Raw genomic sequence first — 25,486 nt, 5'->3', positions numbered from 1 at the left:
AAGGTGAAACTCTGTGAGTTGAACGCGCACATCACAAAGCAGTTTCTGAGAATGATTCTGTCTAGTTTTTAAACGAGGATATTTCCTTTACTACAATTGGCCTCAAATCGCTTGAAATCTCTACTTGTAAAATCCACAAAAAGAGTGTTTCAAATCTGCTCTGTCTGAAGAAAGGTTCAACTCTGTGTGTTGAATACACACAACACAAAGAAGTTACTGAGAATTCATGTGTCTAGCTGTAGATGAAGAAATGCCGTTTCCAACAAAGGCGTCAAAGAGGTCTAAATATCCCCTTGCAGACTAAACAAACAGAGTGTTTCCAAACTGCTCTATGAAAAGAAAGGTTAAACTCTGTGAGTGGAACGCACACAACACGAAGTAGTTTCTGAGAATGATTCTGTCTAGTTTTTATGCAAAGATATTTCCCTTTCTAAGATTGACCTGAAATCGCTTGAAATCTCCACTTGTAAATTCCACAAAAAGAGTGTTTGCAAACTGCTCTGTCTAAAGGAAGGTTCAACTCTGGGAGGTGAACAGACACAACACAAAGAAGTTACTGGGAATTCATCTGTCTAGCATTATACTGAGAAATCCCGTTTCCAACGAAGGCCTCAAAGTGGTCCAAATATCCTCTTGCAAACTTAACAAACAGAGTGTTTCCCAACTGCTCTATGAAAAGAAAGGTGAAACTCTGTGAGTTGAACGCACACATCACAAAGCAGTTTCTGAGAATGATTCTGTCTAGTTTTTAAACGAGGATATTTCCTTTACTACAATTGGCCTCAAATCGCTTGAAATTTCCACTTGTAACATCCACAAAAAGAGTGTTTCAAATCTGCTCTGTCTAAAGAAAGGTTCAACTCTGTGAGATGAATACACACAACACAAAGAAGTTACTGAGATTTCATGTGTCTAGCTGTATATGTATAAATCCCGTTTCCAATGAAGGCGTCAAAGAGGTCTAAATATCCCCTTGCAGACTTAACAAACAGAGTGTTTCCAAACTGCTCTATGAAAAGAAAGGTTAAACTCTGTGAGTGGAACGCACACAACACAAAGTAGTTTCTGAGAATGATTCTGTCTAGTTTTTATACAAAGATATTTCCCTTTCTAAGATTGGCCTGAAATCGCTTGAAATCTCCACTTGCAAATTCCACAAAAACAGTGTTTGCAAACTGCTCTGTCTAAAGGAAGTTTCAACTCTGTGAGTTGAATAGACACAACACAAAGAAGTTACTGGGAATTCATCTGTCTAGCTGTAGATGAAGAAATCCCGTTTCCAACGAAGGCGTCAAAGAGGTCTAAATATCCCCTTGCAGACTTAACAGAGTGTATCCAAACTGCTCTATGAAAAGAAAGGTTAAACTCTGTGAGTGGAACGCACACAACACAAAGTAGTTTCTGAGAATGATTCTGTCTAGTTTTTATACAAAGATATTTCCCTTTCTAAGATTGGCCTGAATTCGCTTGAAATCTCCACTTGCAAATTCCACAAAAAGAGTGTTTGCAAACTGCTCTGTCTAAAGGAAGGTTCAACTCTGTGAGTTGAATAGACACAACACAAAGAAGTTACTGGGAATTCATCTGTCTATCATTATCGTTAGAAATCCCGTTTCCAACGAAGGCCTCAAAGTGGTCCAAATATCCTCTTGCAAACTTAACAAACAGAGTGTTTCCCAACTGCTCTATGAAAAGAAAGGTGAAACTCTGTGAGTTCAATGCACACATCACAAAGTAGTTTCTGAGAATGATTCTGTGTACTTTTGAAACGAGGATATTTCCTTTACTACAATTGGCCTCAAATCGCTTGAAATTTCCACTTGTAAAATCCACAAAAAGAGTGTTTCAAATCTGCTCTGTCTAAAGAAAGGTTCAACTCTGTGAGTTGAATACACACAACACAAAGAAGTTACTGAGATTTCATGTGTCTAGCTGTATATGTAGAAATCCCGTTTCCAACGAAGGCGTCAAAGAGGTCTAAATATCCCCTTGCAGACTTAACAAACAGAGTGTTTCCAAACTGCTCTATGAAAAGAAAGGTTAAACTCTGTGAGTGGAACGCACACAACACAAAGTAGTTTCTGAGAATGATTCTGTCTAGTTTTTATACAAAGATATTTCCCTTTCTAAGATTTGTCTGAAATCACTTGAAATCTCCACTTGCAAATTCCACAAAAAGAGTGTTTGCAAACTGCTCTGTCTAAAGGAAGGTTCAACTCTGTGAGTTGAATAGACACAACACAAAGAAGTTACTGGGAATTCATCTGTCTAGCTGTAGATGAAGAAATCCCATTTCCAACGAAGGCGTGAAAGAGGTCTAAATATCCCCTTGCAGACTTAACACACAGAGTGTTTCCAATCTGCTCTATGAAAAGAAAGGTGAAACTCTGTGAGTTGAACGCACACATCACAAAGTAGTTTCTGAGAATGATTCTGTCTAGTTTTTAAACGAGGATATTTCCTTTACTACAATTGGCCTCAAATCGCTTGAAATCTCCACTTGTAAAATCCACAAAAAGAGTGTTTCAAATCTGCTCTGTCTGAAGAAAGGTTCAACTCTGTGTGTTGAATACACACAACACAAAGAAGTTACTGAGAATTCATGTGTCTAGCTGTAGATGAAGAAATCCCGTTTCCAACAAAGGCGTCAAAGAGGTCTAAATATCCCCTTGCAGACTTAACAAACAGAGTGTTTCCAAACTGCTCTATGAAAAGAAAGGTTAAACTCTGTGAGTGGAACGCACACAACACAAAGTAGTTTCTGAGAATGATTCTGTCTAGTTTTTATGCAAAGATATTTCCCTTTGTAAGATTGGCCTAAAATCGCTTGAAATCTCCACTTGCAAATTCCACAAAAAGAGTGTTTTCAAACTGCTCTCTCTAAAGGAAGGTTCAACTCTGTGAGTTGAATAGACACAACACAAAGAAGTTACTGGGAATTCATCTGTCTAGCATTATCATGAGAAATCCCGTTTCCAACGAAGGCCTCAAAGTGGTCCAAATATCCTCTTGCAAACTTAACAAACAGAGTGTTTCCCAACTGCTCTATGAAAAGAAAGGTGAAACTCTGTGAGTTCAATGCACACATCACAAAGTAGTTTCTGAGAATGATTCTGTGTAGTTTTGAAACGAGGATATTTCCTTTACTACAATTGGCCTCAAATCGCTTGAAATTTCCACTAGTAAAATCCACAAAAAGAGTGTTTCAAATCTGCTCTGTCTAAAGAAAGGTTCAACTCTGTGAGTTGAATACACACAACACAAAGAAGTTACTGAGATTTCATGTGTCTAGCTGTATATGTAGAAATCCCGTTTCCAACGAAGGCGTCAAAGAGGTCTAAATATCCCCTTGCAGACTTAACAAACAGAGTGTTTCCAAACTGCTCTATGAAAAGAAAGGTTAAACTCTGTGAGTGGAACGCACACAACACAAAGTTGTTTCTGAGAATGATTCTGTCTAGTTTTTATACAAAGATATTTCCCTTTCTAAGATTGGCCTGAAATCGCTTGAAATCTCCACTTGCAAATTCCACAAAAAGAGTGTTTGCAAACTGCTCTGTCTAAAGGAAGGTTCAACTCTGTGAGTTGAATAGACACAACACAAAGAAGTTACTGGGAATTCATCTGTCTAGCATAATCCTGAGGAATCCCGTTTCCAACGAAGGCCACAAAGTCGTCCAAATATCCTCCTGCAAACTTAACAAACAGAGTGTTTCCCAACTGCTCTATGAAAAGAAAGGTGAAACTCTGTGAGTTGAACGCACACATCACAAAGTAGTTTCTGAGAATGATTCTGTGTAGTTTTGAAACGAGGATATTTCCTTTACTACAATTGGCCTCAAATCGCTTGAAATCTCCACTTGTAAAATCCACAAAAAGAGTGTTTCAAATCTGCTCTGTCTAAAGAAAGGTTCAACTCTGTGAGTTGAATACACACAACAGAAAGAAGTTACTGAGAATTCATGTGTCTAGCTGTAGATGAAGAAATCCCGTTTCCAACGAAGGCGTCAAAGAGGTCTAAATATCCCCTTGCAGACTTAACAAACAGAGTGTTTCCAAACTGCTCTATGAAAAGAAAGGTTAAACTCTGTGAGTGGAACGCACACAACACAAAGTAGTTTCTGAGAATGATTCTGTCTAGTTTTTATGCAAAGATATTTCCCTTTGTAAGATTGGCCTGAAATCGCTTGAAATCTCCACTTGCAAATTCCACAAAAAGAGTGTTTGCAAACTGCTCTGTCTAAAGGCAGGTTCAACTCTGGGAGGTGAACAGACACAACACAAAGAAGTTACTGGGAATTCATCTGTCTAGCAGTATACTGAGAAATCCCGTTTCCAACGAAGGCCTCAAAGTGGTCCAAATATCCTCTTGCAAACTTAACAAACAGAATGTTTCCAAACTGCTCTATGAAAAGAAAGGTGAAACTCTGTGAGTTGAACGCACACATCACAAAGTAGTTTCTGAGAATGATTCTGTGTAGTTTTGAAACGAGGATATTTCCTTTACTACAATTGGCCTCAAATCGCTTGAAATCTCCACTTGTAAAATCCACAAAAAGAGTGTTTCAAATCTGCTCTGTCTAAAGAAAGGTTCAACTCTGTGAGTTGAATACACACAACAGAAAGAAGTTACTGAGAATTCATGTGTCTAGCTGTAGATGAAGAAATCCCGTTTCCAACGAAGGCGTCAAAGAGGTCTAAATATCCCCTTGCAGACTTAACAAACAGAGTGTTTCCAAACTGCTCTATGAAAAGAAAGGTTAAACTCTGTGAGTGGAACGCACACAACACAAAGTAGTTTCTGAGAATGATTCTGTCTAGTTTTTATGCAAAGATATTTCCCTTTGTAAGATTGGCCTGAAATCGCTTGAAATCTCCACTTGCAAATTCCACAAAAAGAGTGTTTGCAAACTGCTCTGTCTAAAGGAAGGTTCAACTCTGGGAGGTGAACAGACACAACACAAAGAAGTTACTGGGAATTCATCTGTCTAGCAGTATACTGAGAAATCCCGTTTCCAACGAAGGCCTCAAAGTGGTCCAAATATCCTCTTGCAAACTTAACAAACAGAATGTTTCCAAACTGCTCTATGAAAAGAAAGGTGAAACTCTGTGAGTTGAACGCACACATCACAAAGTAGTTTCTGAGAATGATTCTGTGTAGTTTTGAAACGAGGATATTTCCTTTACTACAATTGGCCTCAAATCGCTTGAAATCTCCACTTGTAAAATCCACAAAAAGAGTGTTTCAAATCTGCTCTGTCTAAAGAAAGGTTCAACTCTGTGAGTTGAATACACACAACACAAAGAAGTTACTGAGAATTCATGTGTCTAGCTGTAGATGAAGAAATCCCGTTTCCAACGAAGGCGTCAAAGAGGTCTAAATATCCCCTTGCAGACTTAACAAACAGAGTGTTTCCAAACTGCTCTATGAAAAGAAAGGTTAAACTCTGTGAGTGGAACGCACACAACACAAAGTAGTTTCTGAGAATGATTCTGTCTAGTTTTTATACAAAGATATTTCCCTTTCTAAGATTGGCCTGAAATCGCTTGAAATCTCCACTTGCAAATTCCACAAAAAGAGTGTTTGCAAACTGCTCTGTCTAAAGGAAGGTTCAACTCTGAGAGTTGAACAGACACAACACAAAGAAGTTACTGGGAATTCATCTGTCTAGCAGTATACTGAGAAATCCCGTTTCCAACGAAGGCCTCAAAGTGGTCCAAATATCCTCTTGCAAACTTAAGAAACAGAGTGTTTCCCAACTGCTCTATGAAAAGAAAGGTGAAACTCTGTGAGTTGAACGCACACATCACAAAGTAGTTTCTGAGAATGATTCTGTGTAGTTTTGAAACGAGGATATTTCCTTTACTACAATTGGCCTCAAATCGCTTGAAATCTCCACTTGTAAAATCCACAAAAAGAGTGTTTCAAATCTGCTCTGTCTAAAGAAAGGTTCAACTCTGTGAGTTGAATACACACAACAGAAAGAAGTTACTGAGAATTCATGTGTCTAGCGGTAGATGAAGAAAACCCGTTTCCAACGAAGGCGTCAAAGAGGTCTAAATATCCCCTTGCAGACTTAACAAACAGAGTGTTTCCAAACTGCTCTATGAAAAGAAAGGTTAAACTCTGTGAGTGGAACGCACACAATACAAAGTAGTTTCTGAGAATGATTCTGTCTAGTTTTTATACAAAGATATTTCCCTTTCTAAGATTGGCCTGAAATCGCTTGAAATCTCCACTTGCAAATTCCACAAAAAGAGTGTTTGCAAACTGCTCTCTCTAAAGGAAGGTTCAACTCTGTGAGTTGAATAGACACAACACAAAGAAGTTACTGGGAATTCATCTGTCTAGCTGTAGATGAAGAAATCCCGTTTCCAACGAAGGCGTCAAAGAGGTCTAAATATCCCCTTGCAGACTTAACAAACAGAGTGTTTCCAAACTGCTCTATGAAAAGAAAGGTGAAACTCTGTGAGTTCAATGCACACATCACAAAGTAGTTTCTGAGAATGATACTGTCTAGTTTTTAAACGAGGATATTTCCTTTACTACAATTGGCCTCAAATCGCTTGAAATCTCTACTTGTAAAATCCATAAAAAGAGTGTTTCAAATCTGCTCTGTCTGAAGAAAGGTTCAACTCTGTGTGTTGAATACACACAACACAAAGAAGTTACTGAGAATTCATGTGTCTAGCTGTAGATGAAGAAATCCCGTTTCCAACAAAGTCGTCAAAGAGGTCTAAATATCCCCTTGCAGACCTAACAAACAGAGTGTTTCCAAACTGCTCTATGAAAAGAAAGGTTAAACTCTGTGAGTGGAACGCACACAACACAAAGTAGTTTCTGAGAATGATTCTGTCTAGTTTTTATGCAAAGATATTTCCCTTTGTAAGATTGGCCTGAAATCGCTTGAAATCTCCACTTGCAAATTCCACAAAAAGAGTGTTTTCAAACTGCTCTCTCTAAAGGAAGGTTCAACTCTGTGAGTTGAATAGACACAACACAAAGAAGTTACTGGGAATTCATCTGTCTAGCATTATCATGAGAAATCCCGTTTCCAACGAAGGCCTCAAAGTGGTCCAAATATCCTCTTGCAAACTTAACAAACAGAGTGTTTCCCAACTGCTCTATGAAAAGAAAGGTGAAACTCTGTGAGTTCAATGCACACATCACAAAGTAGTTTCTGAGAATGATTCTGTCTAGTTTTTAAACGAGGATATTTCCTTTACTACAATTGGCCTCAAATCGCTTGAAATTTCCACTAGTAAAATCCACAAAAAGAGTGTTTCAAATCTGCTCTGTCTAAAGAAAGTTTCAACTCTGTGAGTTGAATACACACAACACAAAGAAGTTACTGAGATTTCATGTGTCTAGCTGTATATGTAGAAATCCCGTTTCCAACGAAGGCGTCAAAGAGGTCTAAATATCCCCTTGCAGACTTAACAAACAGAGTGTTTCCAAACTGCTCTATGAAAAGAAAGGTTAAACTCTGTGAGTGGAACGCACACAACACAAAGTTGTTTCTGAGAATGATTCTGTCTAGTTTTTATACAAAGATATTTCCCTTTCTAAGATTGGCCTGAAATCACTTGAAATCTCCACTTGCAAATTCCACAAAAAGAGTGTTTGCAAACTGCTCTGTCTAAAGGAAGGTTCAACTCTGTGAGTTGAATAGACACAACACAAAGAAGTTACTGGGAATTCATCTGTCTAGCATTATCCTGAGGAATCCCGTTTCCAACGAAGGCCACAAAGTCGTCCAAATATCCTCTTGCAAAGTTAACAAACAGAGTGTTTCCAAACTGCACTTTGAAAAGAAAGGTGAAACTCTGTGAGTTGAACGCACACATCACAAAGCAGTTTCTGAGAATGATTCTGTCTAGTTTTTAAACGAGGATATTTCCTTTACTACAATTGGCCTCAAATCGCTTGAAATTTCCACTTGTAACATCCACAAAAAGAGTGTTTCAAATCTGCTCTGTCTAAAGAAAGGTTCAACTCTGTGAGATGAATACACACAACACAAAGGAGTTACTGAGATTTCATGTGTCTAGCTGTATATGTATAAATCCCGTTTCCAACGAAGGCGTCAAAGAGGTCTAAATATCCCCTTGCAGACTTAACAAACAGAGTGTTTCCAAACTGCTCTATGAAAAGAAAGGTTAAACTCTGTGAGTGGAACGCACACAACACAAAGTAGTTTCAGAGAATGATTCTGTCTAGTTTTTATACAAAGATATTTCCCTTTCTAAGATTGGCCTGAAATCGCTTGAAATCTCCACTTGCAAATTCCACAAAAACAGTGTTTGCAAACTGCTCTGTCTAAAGGAAGTTTCAACTCTGTGAGTTGAATAGACACAACACAAAGAAGTTACTGGGAATTCATCTCTCTAGCTGTAGATGAAGAAATCCCGTTTCCAACGAAGGCGTCAAAGAGGTCTAAATATCCCCTTGCAGACTTAACAAACAGAGTGTTTCCAAAATGCTCTATGAAAAGAAAGGTTAAACTCTGTGAGTGGAACGCACACAACACAAAGTAGTTTCTGAGAATGATTCTGTCTAGTTTTTATACAAAGATATTTCCCTTTCTAAGATTGGCCTGAAATCGCTTGAAATCTCCACTTGCAAATTCCACAAAAAGAGTGTTTGCAAACTGCTCTGTCTAAAGGAAGGTTCAACTCTGTGAGTTGAATAGACACAACACAAAGAAGTTACTGGGAATTCATCTGTCTAGCTGTAGATGAAGAAATCCCATTTCCAACGAAGGCGTGAAAGAGGTCTAAATATCCCCTTGCAGACTTAACACACAGAGTGTTTCCAATCTGCTCTATGAAAAGAAAGGTGAAACTCTGTGAGTTGAACGCACACATCACAAAGTAGTTTCTGAGAATGATTCTGTCTAGTTTTTAAACGAGGATATTTCCTTTACTACAATTGGCCTCAAATCGCTTGAAATCTCTACTTGTAAAATCCACAAAAAGAGTGTTTCAAATCTGCTCTGTCTGAAGAAAGGTTCAACTCTGTGTGTTGAATACACACAACACAAAGAAGTTACTGAGAATTGAGGTGTCTAGCTGTAGATGAAGAAATCCCGTTTCCAACAAAGGCGTCAAAGAGGTCTAAATATCCCCTTGCAGACTTAACAAACAGAGTGTTTCCAAACTGCTCTATGAAAAGAAAGGTTAAACTCTGTGAGTGGAACGCACACAACACAAAGTAGTTTCTGAGAATGATTCTGTCTAGTTTTTATGCAAAGATATTTCCCTTTGTAAGATTGGCCTAAAATCGCTTGAAATCTCCACTTTCAAATTCCACAAAAAGAGTGTTTTCAAACTGCTCTCTCTAAAGGAAGGTTCAACTCTGTGAGTTGAATAGACACAACACAAAGAAGTTACTGGGAATTCATCTGTCTAGCATTATCATGAGAAATCCCGTTTCCAACGAAGGCCTCAAAGTGGTCCAAATATCCTCTTGCAAACTTAACAAACAGAGTGTTTCCCAACTGCTCTATGAAAAGAAAGGTGAAACTCTGTGAGTTGAACGCACACATCACAAAGTAGTTTCTGAGAATGATTCTGTGTACTTTTGAAACGAGGATATTTCCTTTACTACAATTGGCCTCAAATCGCTTGAAATCTCCACTTGTAAAATCCACAAAAAGAGTGTTTCAAATCTGCTCTGTCTAAAGAAAGGTTCAACTCTGTGAGTTGAATACACACAACAGAAAGAAGTTACTGAGAATTCATGTGTCTAGCTGTAGATGAAGAAATCCCGTTTCCAACGAAGGCGTCAAAGAGGTCTAAATATCCCCTTGCAGACTTAACAAACAGAGTGTTTCCAAACTGCTCTATGAAAAGAAAGGTTAAACTCTGTGAGTGGAACGCACACAACACAAAGTAGTTTCTGAGAATGATTCTGTCTAGTTTTTATGCAAAGATATTTCCCTTTGTAAGATTGGCCTGAAATCGCTTGAAATCTCCACTTGCAAATTCCACAAAAACAGTGTTTGCAAACTGCTCTGTTTAAAGGAAGGTTCAACTCTGGGAGGTGAACAGACACAACACAAAGAAGTTACTGGGAATTCATCTGTCTAGCAGTATACTGAGAAATCCCGTTTCCAACGAAGGCCTCAAAGTGGTCCAAATATCCTCTTGCAAACTTAACAAACAGAATGTTTCCAAACTGCTCTATGAAAAGAAAGGTGAAACTCTGTGAGTTGAACGCACACATCACAAAGTAGTTTCTGAGAATGATTCTGTGTAGTTTTGAAACGAGGATATTTCCTTTACTACAATTGGCCTCAAATCGCTTGAAATTTCCACTAGTAAAATCCACAAAAAGAGTGTTTCAAATCTGCTCTGTCTAAAGAAAGTTTCAACTCTGTGAGTTGAATACACACAACACAAAGAAGTTACTGAGATTTCATGTGTCTAGCTGTATATGTAGAAATCCCGTTTCCAACGAAGGCGTCAAAGAGGTCTAAATATCCCCTTGCAGACTTAACAAACAGAGTGTTTCCAAACTGCTCTATGAAAAGAAAGGTTAAACTCTGTGAGTGGAACGCACACAACACAAAGTTGTTTCTGAGAATGATTCTGTCTAGTTTTTATACAAAGATATTTCCCTTTCTAAGATTGGCCTGAAATCACTTGAAATCTCCACTTGCAAATTCCACAAAAAGAGTGTTTGCAAACTGCTCTGTCTAAAGGAAGGTTCAACTCTGTGAGTTGAATAGACACAACACAAAGAAGTTACTGGGAATTCATCTGTCTAGCATTATCCTGAGGAATCCCGTTTCCAACGAAGGCCACAAAGTCGTCCAAATATCCTCTTGCAAAGTTAACAAACAGAGTGTTTCCAAACTGCACTTTGAAAAGAAAGGTGAAACTCTGTGAGTTGAACGCACACATCACAAAGCAGTTTCTGAGAATGATTCTGTCTAGTTTTTAAACGAGGATATTTCCTTTACTACAATTGGCCTCAAATCGCTTGAAATTTCCACTTGTAACATCCACAAAAAGAGTGTTTCAAATCTGCTCTGTCTAAAGAAAGGTTCAACTCTGTGAGATGAATACACACAACACAAAGGAGTTACTGAGATTTCATGTGTCTAGCTGTATATGTATAAATCCCGTTTCCAACGAAGGCGTCAAAGAGGTCTAAATATCCCCTTGCAGACTTAACAAACAGAGTGTTTCCAAACTGCTCTATGAAAAGAAAGGTTAAACTCTGTGAGTGGAACGCACACAACACAAAGTAGTTTCAGAGAATGATTCTGTCTAGTTTTTATACAAAGATATTTCCCTTTCTAAGATTGGCCTGAAATCGCTTGAAATCTCCACTTGCAAATTCCACAAAAACAGTGTTTGCAAACTGCTCTGTCTAAAGGAAGTTTCAACTCTGTGAGTTGAATAGACACAACACAAAGAAGTTACTGGGAATTCATCTCTCTAGCTGTAGATGAAGAAATCCCGTTTCCAACGAAGGCGTCAAAGAGGTCTAAATATCCCCTTGCAGACTTAACAGAGTGTTTCCAAAATGCTCTATGAAAAGAAAGGTTAAACTCTGTGAGTGGAACGCACACAACACAAAGTAGTTTCTGAGAATGATTCTGTCTAGTTTTTATACAAAGATATTTCCCTTTCTAAGATTGGCCTGAAATCGCTTGAAATCTCCACTTGCAAATTCCACAAAAAGAGTGTTTGCAAACTGCTCTGTCTAAAGGAAGGTTCAACTCTGTGAGTTGAATAGACACAACACAAAGAAGTTACTGGGAATTCATCTGTCTAGCTGTAGATGAAGAAATCCCATTTCCAACGAAGGCGTGAAAGAGGTCTAAATATCCCCTTGCAGACTTAACACACAGAGTGTTTCCAATCTGCTCTATGAAAAGAAAGGTGAAACTCTGTGAGTTGAACGCACACATCACAAAGTAGTTTCTGAGAATGATTCTGTCTAGTTTTTAAACGAGGATATTTCCTTTACTACAATTGGCCTCAAATCGCTTGAAATCTCTACTTGTAAAATCCACAAAAAGAGTGTTTCAAATCTGCTCTGTCTGAAGAAAGGTTCAACTCTGTGTGTTGAATACACACAACACAAAGAAGTTACTGAGAATTGATGTGTCTAGCTGTAGATGAAGAAATCCCGTTTCCAACAAAGGCGTCAAAGAGGTCTAAATATCCCCTTGCAGACTTAACAAACCGAGTGTTTCCAAACTGCTCTATGAAAAGAAAGGTTAAACTCTGTGAGTGGAACGCACACAACACAAAGTAGTTTCTGAGAATGATTCTGTCTAGTTTTTATGCAAAGATATTTCCCTTTGTAAGATTGGCCTAAAATCGCTTGAAATCTCCACTTGCAAATTCCACAAAAAGAGTGTTTTCAAACTGCTCTCTCTAAAGGAAGGTTCAACTCTGTGAGTTGAATAGACACAACACAAAGAAGTTACTGGGAATTCATCTGTCTAGCATTATCATGAGAAATCCCGTTTCCAACGAAGGCCTCAAAGTGGTCCAAATATCCTCTTGCAAACTTAACAAACAGAGTGTTTCCCAACTGCTCTATGAAAAGAAAGGTGAAACTCTGTGAGTTGAACGCACACATCACAAAGTAGTTTCTGAGAATGATTCTGTGTACTTTTGAAACGAGGATATTTCCTTTACTACAATTGGCCTCAAATCGCTTGAAATCTCCACTTGTAAAATCCACAAAAAGAGTGTTTCAAATCTGCTCTGTCTAAAGAAAGGTTCAACTCTGTGAGTTGAATACACACAACAGAAAGAAGTTACTGAGAATTCATGTGTCTAGCTGTAGATGAAGAAATCCCGTTTCCAACGAAGGCGTCAAAGAGGTCTAAATATCCCCTTGCAGACTTAACAAACAGAGTGTTTCCAAACTGCTCTATGAAAAGAAAGGTTAAACTCTGTGAGTGGAACGCACACAACACAAAGTAGTTTCTGAGAATGATTCTGTCTAGTTTTTATGCAAAGATATTTCCCTTTGTAAGATTGGCCTGAAATCGCTTGAAATCTCCACTTGCAAATTCCACAAAAAGAGTGTTTGCAAACTGCTCTGTTTAAAGGAAGGTTCAACTCTGGGAGGTGAACAGACACAACACAAAGAAGTTACTGGGAATTCATCTGTCTAGCAGTATACTGAGAAATCCCGTTTCCAACGAAGGCCTCAAAGTGGTCCAAATATCCTCTTGCAAACTTAACAAACAGAATGTTTCCAAACTGCTCTATGAAAAGAAAGGTGAAACTCTGTGAGTTGAACGCACACATCACAAAGTAGTTTCTGAGAATGATTCTGTGTAGTTTTGAAACGAGGATATTTCCTTTACTACAATTGGCCTCAAATCGCTTGAAATCTCCACTTGTAAAATCCACAAAAAGAGTGTTTCAAATCTGCTCTGTCTAAAGAAAGGTTCAACTCTGTGAGTTGAGTACACACAACACAAAGAAGTTACTGAGAATTCATGTGTCTAGCTGTAGATGAAGAAATCCCGTTTCCAACGAAGGCGTCAAAGAGGTCTAAATATCCCCTTGCAGACTTAACAAACAGAGTGTTTCCAAACTGCTCTATGAAAAGAAAGGTTAAACTCTGTGAGTGGAACGCACACAACACAAAGTAGTTTCTGAGAATGATTCTGTCTAGTTTTTATACAAAGATATTTCCCTTTCTAAGATTGGCCTGAAATCGCTTGAAATCTCCACTTGCAAATTCCACAAAAACAGTGTTTGCAAACTGCTGTGTCTAAAGGAAGGTTCAACTCTGGGAGTTGAATAGACACAACACAAAGAAGTTACTGGGAATTCATCTGTCTAGCATTATACTGAGTAATCCCGTTTCCAACGAAGGCCTCAAAGTGGTCCAAATATCCTCTTGCAAACTTAAGAAACAGAGTGTTTCCAAACTGCTCTATGAAAAGAAAGGTGAAACTCTGTGAGTTGAACGCACACATCACAAAGTAGTTTCTGAGAATGATTCTGTCTAGTTTTGAAACGAGGATATTTCCTTTACTACAATTGGCCTCAAATCGCTTGAAATCTCCACTTGTAAAATCCACAAAAAGAGTGTTTCAAATCTGCTCTGTCTAAAGAAAGGTTCAACTCTGTGAGTTGAATACACACAACACAAAGAAGTTACTGAGAATTCATGTGTCTAGCTGTAGATGAAGAAATCCCGTTTCCAACGAAGGCGTCAAAGAGGTCTAAATATCCCCTTGCAGACTTAAGAAACAGAGTGTTTCCAAACTGCTCTATGAAAAGAAAGGTTGAACTCTGTGAGTGGAACGCACACAACACAAAGTAGTTTCTGAGAATGATTCTGTCTAGTTTTTATACAAAGAGATTTCCCTTTCTAAGATTGGCCTGAAATCGCTTGAAATCTCCACTTGCAAATTCCACAAAAAGAGTGTTTGCAAACTGCTCTGTCTAAAGGAAGGTTCAACTCTGTGAGTTGAATAGACACAACACAAAGAAGTTACTGGGAATTCATCTGTCTAGCATTATACTGAGAAATCCCGTTTCCAACGAAGGCCTCAAAGTGGTCCAAATATCCTCTTGCAAACTTAACAAACAGAGTGTTTCCAAACTGCTCTATGAAAAGAAAGGTGAAACTCTGTGAGTTGAACGCACACATCACACAGTAGTTTCTGAGAATGATTCTGTCTAGTTTTTAAACGAGGATATTTCCTTTACTACAATTGGCCTCAAATCGCTTGAAATCTCCACTTGTAAAATCCACAAAAAGAGTGTTTCAAATCTGCTCTGTCTAAAGAAAGGTTCAACTCTGTGAGTTGAATACACACAACACAAAGAAGTTACTGAGAATTCATGTGTCTAGCTGTAGATGAAGAAATCCCGTTTCCAACGAAGGCGTCAAACAGGTCTAAATATCCCCTTGCAGACTTAACAAACAGAGTGTTTCCAAACTGCTCTATGAAAAGAAAGGTTGAACTCTGTGAGTGGAACGCACACAACACAAAGTAGTTTCTGAGAATGGTTCTGTCTAGTTTTTATACAAAGATATTTCCCTTTCTAAGATTGGCCTGAAATCGCTTGAAATCTCCACTTGCAAATTCCACAAAAAGAGTGTTTGCAAACTGCTCTGTCTAAAGAAGGTTCAACTCTGGCAGTTGAACAGACAAAACACAAAGAAGTTACTGGGAATTCATCTGTCTAGCATTATCCTGAGAAATCCCGTTTCCAACGAAGACCTCAAAGTGGTCCAAATATCCTCTTGCAAACTTAACAAACAGAGTGTTTCCCAACTGCTCTATGAAAAGAAAGGTGAAACTCTGTGAGTTGAACACACACATCACACAGTAGTTTCTGAGAATGATTCTGTCTAGTTTTTAAACGAGGATATTTCCTTTACTACAATTGGCCTCAAATCGCTTGAAATCTCCACTTGTAAAATCCACAAAAAGAGTGTTTCAAATCTGCTCTGTCTAAAGAAAGGTTCAACTCTGTGAGTTGAATACACACAACACAAAGAAGTTACTGAGAATTCATGTGTCTAGCTGTAGATGAAGAAATCCCGTTTCCAACGAAGGCGTCAAAGAGGTCTAAATATCCCCTTGCAGACTTAACAAACAGAGTGTTGCCAAACTGCTCTATGAAAAGAAAGGTGAAACTCTGTGAGTTAAACGCACACATCACAAAGTAGTTTCTGAGAATGATTTTGTCTACTTTTTAAACGAGGATACTTCCTTTACTACAATTGGCCTCAAATCGCTTGAAATCTCTACTTGTAAAATCCACAAAAAGAGTGTTTCAAATCTGCTCTGCTGAAGAAAGGTTCAACTCTGTGAGTTGAATACACACAACACAAAGAAGTTACTGAGAATTCATGTGTCTAGCTGTAGATGAAGAAATCCCGTTTCCAACGAAGGCGTCAAAGAGGTCTAAATATCCCCTTGCAGACTTAACAAACAGAGTGTTTCCAAACTGCTCTATGAAAAGAAAGGTTAAACTCTGTGAGTGGAACGCACACAACACAAAGTAGTTTCTGAGAATGATTCTGTCTAGTTTTTATACAAAGATATTTCCCTTTCTAAGATTGGCCTGAAATCGCTTGAAATCTCCACTTGCAAATTCCACAAAAACAGTGTTTGCAAACTGCTCTGTCTAAAGGAACGTTCAAATCTGGGAGTTGAATAGACACAACACAAAGAAGTTACTGGGAATTCATCTGTCTAGCATTATACTGAGAAATCCCGTTTCCAACGAAGGCCTCAAAGTGGTCCAAATATCCTCTTGCAAACTTAACAAAGAGAGTGTTTCCAAACTGCTCTTTGAAAAGAAAGGTGAAACTCTGTGAGTTGAACGCACACATCACACAGTAGTTTCTGAGAATGATTCTGTCTAGTTTTTAAACGAGGATATTTCCTTTACTACAATTGGCCTCAAATCGCTTGAAATCTCCACTTGTAAAATCCACAAAAAGAGTGTTTCAAATCTGCTCTGTCTAAAGAAAGGTTCAACTCTGTGAGTTGAATACACACAACACAAAGAAGTTACTGAGAATTCATGTGTCTAGCTGTAGATGAAGAAATCCCGTTTCCAACGAAGGCGTCAAAGAGGTCTAAATATCCCCTTGCAGACTTAACAAACAGAGTGTTTCCAAACTGCTCTATGAAAAGAAAGGTTGAACTCTGTGAGTGGAACGCACACAACACAAAGTAGTTTCTGAGAATGGTTCTGTCTAGTTTTTATACAAAGATATTTCCCTTTCTAAGATTGGCCTGAAATCGCTTGAAATCTCCACTTGCAAATTCCACAAAAAGAGTGTTTGCAAACTGCTCTGTCTAAAGGAAGGTTCAACTCTGGCAGTTGAACAGACACAACACAAAGAAGTTACTGGGAATTCATCTGTCTAGCATTATCCTGAGAAATCCCGTTTCCAACGAAGGCCTCAAAGTGGTCCAAATATCCTCTTGCAAACTTAACAAACAGAGTGTTTCCCAACTGCTCTATGAAAAGAAAGGTGAAACTCTGTGAGTTGAACGCACACATCACACAGAAGTTTCTGAGAATGATTCTGTCTAGTTTTTAAACGAGGATATTTCCTTTACTACAATTGGCCTCAAATCGCTTGAAATCTCCACTTGTAAAATCCACAAAAAGAGTGTTTCAAATCTGCTCTGTCTAAAGAAAGGTTCAACTCTGTGAGTTGAATACACACAACACAAAGAAGTTACTGAGAATTCATGTGCCTAGCTGTAGATGAAGAAATCCCGTTTCCAACGAAGGCGTCAAAGAGGTCTAAATATCCCCTTGCAGACTTAACAAACAGAGTGTTTCCAAACTGCTCTATGAAAAGAAAGGTTAAACTCTGTGAGTGGAACGCACACAACACAAAGTAGTTTCTGAGAATGATTCTGTCTAGTTTTTATACAAAGATATTTCCCTTTCTAAGATTGGCCTGAAATCGCTTGAAATCTCCACTTGCAAATTCCACAAAAACAGTGTTTGCAAACTGCTCTGTCTAAAGGAAGGTTCAACTCTGGGAGTTGAATAGACACAACACAAAGAAGTTACTGGGAATTCATCTGTCTAGCATTATACTGAGTAATCCCGTTTCCAACGAAGGCCTCAAAGTGGTCCAAATATCCTCTTGCAAACTTAAGAAACAGAGTGTTTCCCAACTGCTCTATGAAAAGAAAGGTGAAACTCTGTGAGTTGAAAGCACACATCACAAAGTAGTTTCTGAGAATGATTCTGTCTAGTTTTGAAACGAGGATATTTCCTTTACTACAATTGGCCTCAAATCGCTTGAAATCTCCACTTGTAAAATCCACAAAAAGAGTGTTTCAAATCTGCTCTGTCTAAAGAAAGGTTCAACTCTGTGAGTTGAATACACACAACACAAAGAAGTTACTGAGAATTCATGTGTCTAGCTGTAGATGAAGAAATCCCGTTTCCAACGAAGGCGTCAAAGAGGTCTAAATATCCCCTTGCAGACTTAACAAACAGAGTGTTGCCAAACTGGTCTATGAAAAGAAAGGTTGAACTCTGTGAGTGGAACGCACACAACACAAAGTAGTTTCTGAGAATGATTCTGTCTAGTTTTTATACAAAGAGATTTCCCTTTCTAAGATTGGCCTGAAATCGCTTGAAATCTCCACTTGCAAATTCCACAAAAAGAGTGTTTGCAAACTGCTCTGTCTAAAGGAAGGTTCAACTCTGGGAGTTGAATAGACACAACACAAAGAAGTTACTGGGAATTCATCTGTCTAGCCTTATCCTGAGAAATCCCGTTTCCAACGAAGGCCTCAAAGTGCTCCAAATATCCTCTTGCAAACTTAACAAACAGAGTGTTTCCAAACTACTCTATGAAAAGAAAGGTGAAACTCTGTGAGTTGAATGCACACATCACAAAGTAGTTTCTGAGAATGATTTTGTCTACTTTTTAAACGAGGATACTTCCTTTACTACAATTGGCCTCAAATCGCTTGAAATCTCTACTTGTAAAATCCACAAAAAGAGTGTTTCAAATCTGCTCTGCTGAAGAAAGGTTCAACTCTGTGAGTTGAATACACACAACACAAAGAAGTTATTGAGAATTCATGTGTCTAGCTGTAGATGAAGAAATCCCGTTTCCAACGAAGGCGTCAAAGAGGTCTAAATATCCCCTTGCAGACTTAACAAACAGAGTGTTTCCAAACTGCTCTATGAAAAGAAAGGTTAAACTCTGTGAGTGGAACGCACACAACACAAAGTAGTTTCTGAGAATGATTCTGTCTAGTTTTTATACAAAGATATTTCCCTTTCTAAGATTGGCCTGAAATCGCTTGAAATCTCCACTTGCAAATTCCACAAAAACAGTGTTTGCAAACTGCTCTGTCTAAAGGAAGGTTCAACTCTGAGAGTTGAATAGACACAACACAAAGAAGTTACTGGGAATTCATCTGTCTAGCATTATACTGAGAAATCCCGTTTCCAACGAAGGCCTCAAAGTGGTCCAAATATCCTCTTGCAAACTTAACAAACAGAGTGTTTCCAAACTGCTCTATGAAAAGAAAGGTGAAACTCTGTGAGTTGAACGCACACATCACACAGTAGTTTCTGAGAATGATTCTGTCTAGTTTTTAAACGAGGATATTTCCTTTACTACAATTGGCCTCAAATCGCTTGAAATCTCCACTTGTAAAATCCACAAAAAGAGTGTTTCAAATCTGCTCTGTCTAAAGAAAGGTTCAACTCTGTGAGTTGAATACACACAACACAAAGAAGTTACTGAGAATTCATGTGTCTAGCTGTAGATGAAGAAATCCCGTTTCCAACGAAGGCGTCAAAGAGGTCTAAATATCCCCTTGCAGACTTAACAAACAGAGTGTTTCCAAACTGCTCTATGAAAAGAAAGGTTGAACTCTGTGAGTGGAACGCACACAACACAAAGTAGTTTCTGAGAATGGTTCTGTCTAGTTTTTATACAAAGATATTTCCCTTTCTAAGATTGGACTGAAATCGCTTGAAATCTCCACTTGCAAATTCGACAAAAAGAGTGTTTGCAAACTGCTCTGTCTAAAGGAAGGTTCAACTCTGGCAGTTGAACAGACACAACACAAAGAAGTTACTGGGAATTCATCTGTCTAGCATTATCCTGAGAAATCCCGTTTCCAACGAAGGCCTCAAAGTGGTCCAAATATCCTCTTGCAAACTTAACAAACAGAGTGTTTCCCAACTGCTCTATGAAAAGAAAGGTGAAACTCTGTGAGTTGAACGCACACATCACACAGTAGTTTCTGAGAATGATTCTGTCTAGTTTTTAAACGAGGATATTTCCTTTACTACAATTGGCCTCAAATCGCTTGAAATCTCCACTTGTAAAATCCACAAAAAGAGTGTTTCAAATCTGCTCTGTCTAAAGAAAGGTTCAACTCTGTGAGTTGAATACACACAACACAAAGAAGTTACTGAGAATTCATGTGTCTAGCTGTAGATGAAGAAATCCCGTTTCCAACGAAGGCGTCAAAGAGGTCTAAATATCCCCTTGCAGACTTAACAAACAGAGTGTTTCCAAACTGCTCTATGAAAAGAAAGGTTAAACTCTGTGAGTGGAACGCACACAACACAAAGTAGTTTCTGAGAATGATTCTGTCTAGTTTTTATACAAAGATATTTCCCTTTCTAAGATTGGCCTGAAATCGCTTGAAATCTCCACTTGCAAATTCCACAAAAACAGTGTTTGCAAACTGCTCTGTCTAAAGGAAGGTTCAACTCTGGGAGTTGAATAGACACAACACAAAGAAGTTACTGGGAATTCATCTGTCTAGCATTATACTGAGTAATCCCGTTTCCAACGAAGCCCTCAAAGTGGTCCAAATATCCTCTTGCAAACTTAAGAAACAGAGTGTTTCCCAACTGCTCTATGAAAAGAAAGGTGAAACTCTGTGAGTTGAACGCACACATCACAAAGTAGTTTCTGAGAATGATTCTGTCTAGTTGTGAAACGAGGATATTTCCTTTACTACAATTGGCCTCAAATCGCTTGAAATCTCCACTTGTAAAATCCACAAAAAGAGTGTTTCAAATCTGCTCTGTCTAAAGAAAGGTTCAACTCTGTGAGTTGAATACACACAACACAAAGAAGTTACTGAGAATTCATGTGTCTAGCTGTAGATGAAGAAATCCCGTTTCCAACGAAGGCGTCAAAGAGGTCTAAATATCCCCTTGCAGACTTAACAAACAGAGTGTTGCCAAACTGCTCTATGAAAAGAAAGGTTGAACTCTGTGAGTGGAACGCACACAGCACAAAGTAGTTTCTGAGAATGATTCTGTCTAGTTTTTATACAAAGAGATTTCCCTTTCTAAGATTGGCCTGAAATCGCTTGAAATCTCCACTTGCAAATTCCACAAAAAGAGTGTTTGCAAACTGCTCTGTCTAAAGGAAGGTTCAACTCTGTGAGTTGAATAGACACAACACAAAGAAGTTACTGGGAATTCATCTGTCTAGCCTTATCCTGAGAAATCCCGTTTCCAACGAAGGCCTCAAAGTGGTCCAAATATCCTCTTGCAAACTTAACAAACAGAGTGTTTCCAAACTACTCTATGAAAAGAAAGGTGAAACTCTGTGAGTTGAACGCACACATCACAAAGTAGTTTCTGAGAATGATTTTGTCTACTTTTTAAACGAGGATACTTCCTTTACTACAATTGGCCTCAAATCGCTTGAAATCTCTACTTGTAAAATCCACAAAAAGAGTGTTTCAAATCTGCTCTGCTGAAGAAAGGTTCAACTCTGTGAGTTGAATACACACAACACAAAGAAGTTACTGAGAATTCATGTGTCTAGCTGTAGATGAAGAAATCCCGTTTCCAACAAAGTCGTCAAAGAGGTCTAAATATCCCCTTGCAGACCTAACAAACAGAGTGTTTCCAAACTGCTCTATGAAAAGAAAGGTTAAACTCTGTGAGTGGAACGCACACAACACAAAGTAGTTTCTGAGAATGATTCTGTCTAGTTTTTATGCAAAGATATTTCCCTTTGTAAGATTGGCCTGAAATCGCTTGAAATCTCCACTTGCAAATTCCACAAAAAGAGTGTTTTCAAACTGCTCTCTCTAAAGGAAGGTTCAACTCTGTGAGTTGAGTAGACACAACACAAAGAAGTTACTGGGAATTCATCTGTCTAGCATTATCATGAGAAATCCCGTTTCCAACGAAGGCCTCAAAGTGGTCCAAATATCCTCTTGCAAACTTAACAAACAGAGTGTTTCCCAACTGCTCTATGAAAAGAAAGGTGAAACTCTGTGAGTTCAATGCACACATCACAAAGTAGTTTCTGAGAATGATTCTGTCTAGTTTTTAAACGAGGATATTTCCTTTACTACAATTGGCCTCAAATCGCTTGAAATTTCCACTAGTAAAATCCACAAAAAGAGTGTTTCAAATCTGCTCTGTCTAAAGAAAGTTTCAACTCTGTGAGTTGAATACACACAACACAAAGAAGTTACTGAGATTTCATGTGTCTAGCTGTATATGTAGAAATCCCGTTTCCAACGAAGGCGTCAAAGAGGTCTAAATATCCCCTTGCAGACTTAACAAACAGAGTGTTTCCAAACTGCTCTATGAAAAGAAAGGTTAAACTCTGTGAGTGGAACGCACACAACACAAAGTTGTTTCTGAGAATGATTCTGTCTAGTTTTTATACAAAGATATTTCCCTTTCTAAGATTGGCCTGAAATCACTTGAAATCTCCACTTGCAAATTCCACAAAAAGAGTGTTTGCAAACTGCTCTGTCTAAAGGAAGGTTCAACTCTGTGAGTTGAATAGACACAACACAAAGAAGTTACTGGGAATTCATCTGTCTAGCATTATCCTGAGGAATCCCGTTTCCAACGAAGGCCACAAAGTCGTCCAAATATCCTCTTGCAAAGTTAACAAACAGAGTGTTTCCAAACTGCACTTTGAAAAGAAAGGTGAAACTCTGTGAGTTGAACGCACACATCACAAAGCAGTTTCTGAGAATGATTCTGTCTAGTTTTTAAACGAGGATATTTCCTTTACTACAATTGGCCTCAAATCGCTTGAAATTTCCACTTGTAACATCCACAAAAAGAGTGTTTCAAATCTGCTCTGTCTAAAGAAAGGTTCAACTCTGTGAGATGAATACACACAACACAAAGGAGTTACTGAGATTTCATGTGTCTAGCTGTATATGTATAAATCCCGTTTCCAACGAAGGCGTCAAAGAGGTCTAAATATCCCCTTGCAGACTTAACAAACAGAGTGTTTCCAAACTGCTCTATGAAAAGAAAGGTTAAACTCTGTGAGTGGAACGCACACAACACAAAGTAGTTTCAGAGAATGATTCTGTCTAGTTTTTATACAAAGATATTTCCCTTTCTAAGATTGGCCTGAAATCGCTTGAAATCTCCACTTGCAAATTCCACAAAAACAGTGTTTGCAAACTGCTCTGTCTAAAGGAAGTTTCAACTCTGTGAGTTGAATAGACACAACACAAAGAAGTTACTGGGAATTCATCTCTCTAGCTGTAGATGAAGAAATCCCGTTTCCAACGAAGGCGTCAAAGAGGTCTAAATATCCCCTTGCAGACTTAACAAACAGAGTGTTTCCAAAATGCTCTATGAAACGAAAGGTTAAACTCTGTGAGTGGAACGCACACAACACAAAGTAGTTTCTGAGAATGATTCTGTCTAGTTTTTATACAAAGATATTTCCCTTTCTAAGATTGGCCTGAAATCGCTTGAAATCTCCACTTGCAAATTCCACAAAAAGAGTGTTTGCAAACTGCTCTGTCTAAAGGAAGGTTCAACTCTGTGAGTTGAATAGACACAACACAAAGAAGTTACTGGGAATTCATCTGTCTAGCTGTAGATGAAGAAATCCCATTTCCAACGAAGGCGTGAAAGAGGTCTAAATATCCCCTTGCAGACTTAACACACAGAGTGTTTCCAATCTGCTCTATGAAAAGAAAGGTGAAACTCTGTGAGTTGAACGCACACATCACAAAGTAGTTTCTGAGAATGATTCTGTCTAGTTTTTAAACGAGGATATTTCCTTTACTACAATTGGCCTCAAATCGCTTGAAATCTCTACTTGTAAAATCCACAAAAAGAGTGTTTCAAATCTGCTCTGTCTGAAGAAAGGTTCAACTCTGTGTGTTGAATACACACAACACAAAGAAGTTACTGAGAATTGATGTGTCTAGCTGTAGATGAAGAAATCCCGTTTCCAACAAAGGCGTCAAAGAGGTCTAAATATCCCCTTGCAGACTTAACAAACAGAGTGTTTCCAAACTGCTCTATGAAAAGAAAGGTTAAACTCTGTGAGTGGAACGCACACAACACAAAGTAGTTTCTGAGAATGATTCTGTCTAGTTTTTATGCAAAGATATTTCCCTTTGTAAGATTGGCCTAAAATCGCTTGAAATCTCCACTTGCAAATTCCACAAAAAGAGTGTTTTCAAACTGCTCTCTCTAAAGGAAGGTTCAACTCTGTGAGTTGAATAGACACAACACAAAGAAGTTACTGGGAATTCATCTGTCTAGCATTATCATGAGAAATCCCGTTTCCAACGAAGGCCTCAAAGTGGTCCAAATATCCTCTTGCAAACTTAACAAACAGAGTGTTTCCCAACTGCTCTATGAAAAGAAAGGTGAAACTCTGTGAGTTGAACGCACACATCACAAAGTAGTTTCTGAGAATGATTCTGTGTACTTTTGAAACGAGGATATTTCCTTTACTACAATTGGCCTCAAATCGCTTGAAATCTCCACTTGTAAAATCCACAAAAAGAGTGTTTCAAATCTGCTCTGTCTAAAGAAAGGTTCAACTCTGTGAGTTGAATACACACAACAGAAAGAAGTTACTGAGAATTCATGTGTCTAGCTGTAGATGAAGAAATCCCGTTTCCAACGAAGGCGTCAAAGAGGTCTAAATATCCCCTTGCAGACTTAACAAACAGAGTGTTTCCAAACTGCTCTATGAAAAGAAAGGTTAAACTCTGTGAGTGGAACGCACACAACACAAAGTAGTTTCTGAGAATGATTCTGTCTAGTTTTTATGCAAAGATATTTCCCTTTGTAAGATTGGCCTGAAATCGCTTGAAATCTCCACTTGCAAATTCCACAAAAAGAGTGTTTGCAAACTGCTCTGTTTAAAGGAAGGTTCAACTCTGGGAGGTGAACAGACACAACACAAAGAAGTTACTGGGAATTCATCTGTCTAGCAGTATACTGAGAAATCCCGTTTCCAACGAAGGCCTCAAAGTGGTCCAAATATCCTCTTGCAAACTTAACAAACAGAATGTTTCCAAACTGCTCTATGAAAAGAAAGGTGAAACTCTGTGAGTTGAACGCACACATCACAAAGTAGTTTCTGAGAATGATTCTGTGTAGTTTTGAAACGAGGATATTTCCTTTACTACAATTGGCCTCAAATCGCTTGAAATTTCCACTAGTAAAATCCACAAAAAGAGTGTTTCAAATCTGCTCTGTCTAAAGAAAGTTTCAACTCTGTGAGTTGAATACACACAACACAAAGAAGTTACTGAGATTTCATGTGTCTAGCTGTATATGTAGAAATCCCGTTTCCAACGAAGGCGTCAAAGAGGTCTAAATATCCCCTTGCAGACTTAACAAACAGAGTGTTTCCAAACTGCTCTATGAAAAGAAAGGTTAAACTCTGTGAGTGGAACGCACACAACACAAAGTTGTTTCTGAGAATGATTCTGTCTAGTTTTTATACAAAGATATTTCCCTTTCTAAGATTGGCCTGAAATCACTTGAAATCTCCACTTGCAAATTCCACAAAAAGAGTGTTTGCAAACTGCTCTGTCTAAAGGAAGGTTCAACTCTGTGAGTTGAATAGACACAACACAAAGAAGTTACTGGGAATTCATCTGTCTAGCATTATCCTGAGGAATCCCGTTTCCAACGAAGGCCACAAAGTCGTCCAAATATCCTCTTGCAAAGTTAACAAACAGAGTGTTTCCAAACTGCACTTTGAAAA

This window comes from Pan troglodytes, chromosome 20 (genome assembly GCF_028858775.2).
Source record: "Pan troglodytes isolate AG18354 chromosome 20, NHGRI_mPanTro3-v2.0_pri, whole genome shotgun sequence".
NCBI classification, from domain to species: domain Eukaryota; kingdom Metazoa; phylum Chordata; class Mammalia; order Primates; family Hominidae; genus Pan; species Pan troglodytes.
The sequence above is the reverse complement of the archived record's forward strand: the minus strand, read 5'-3'. Positions refer to the sequence as shown.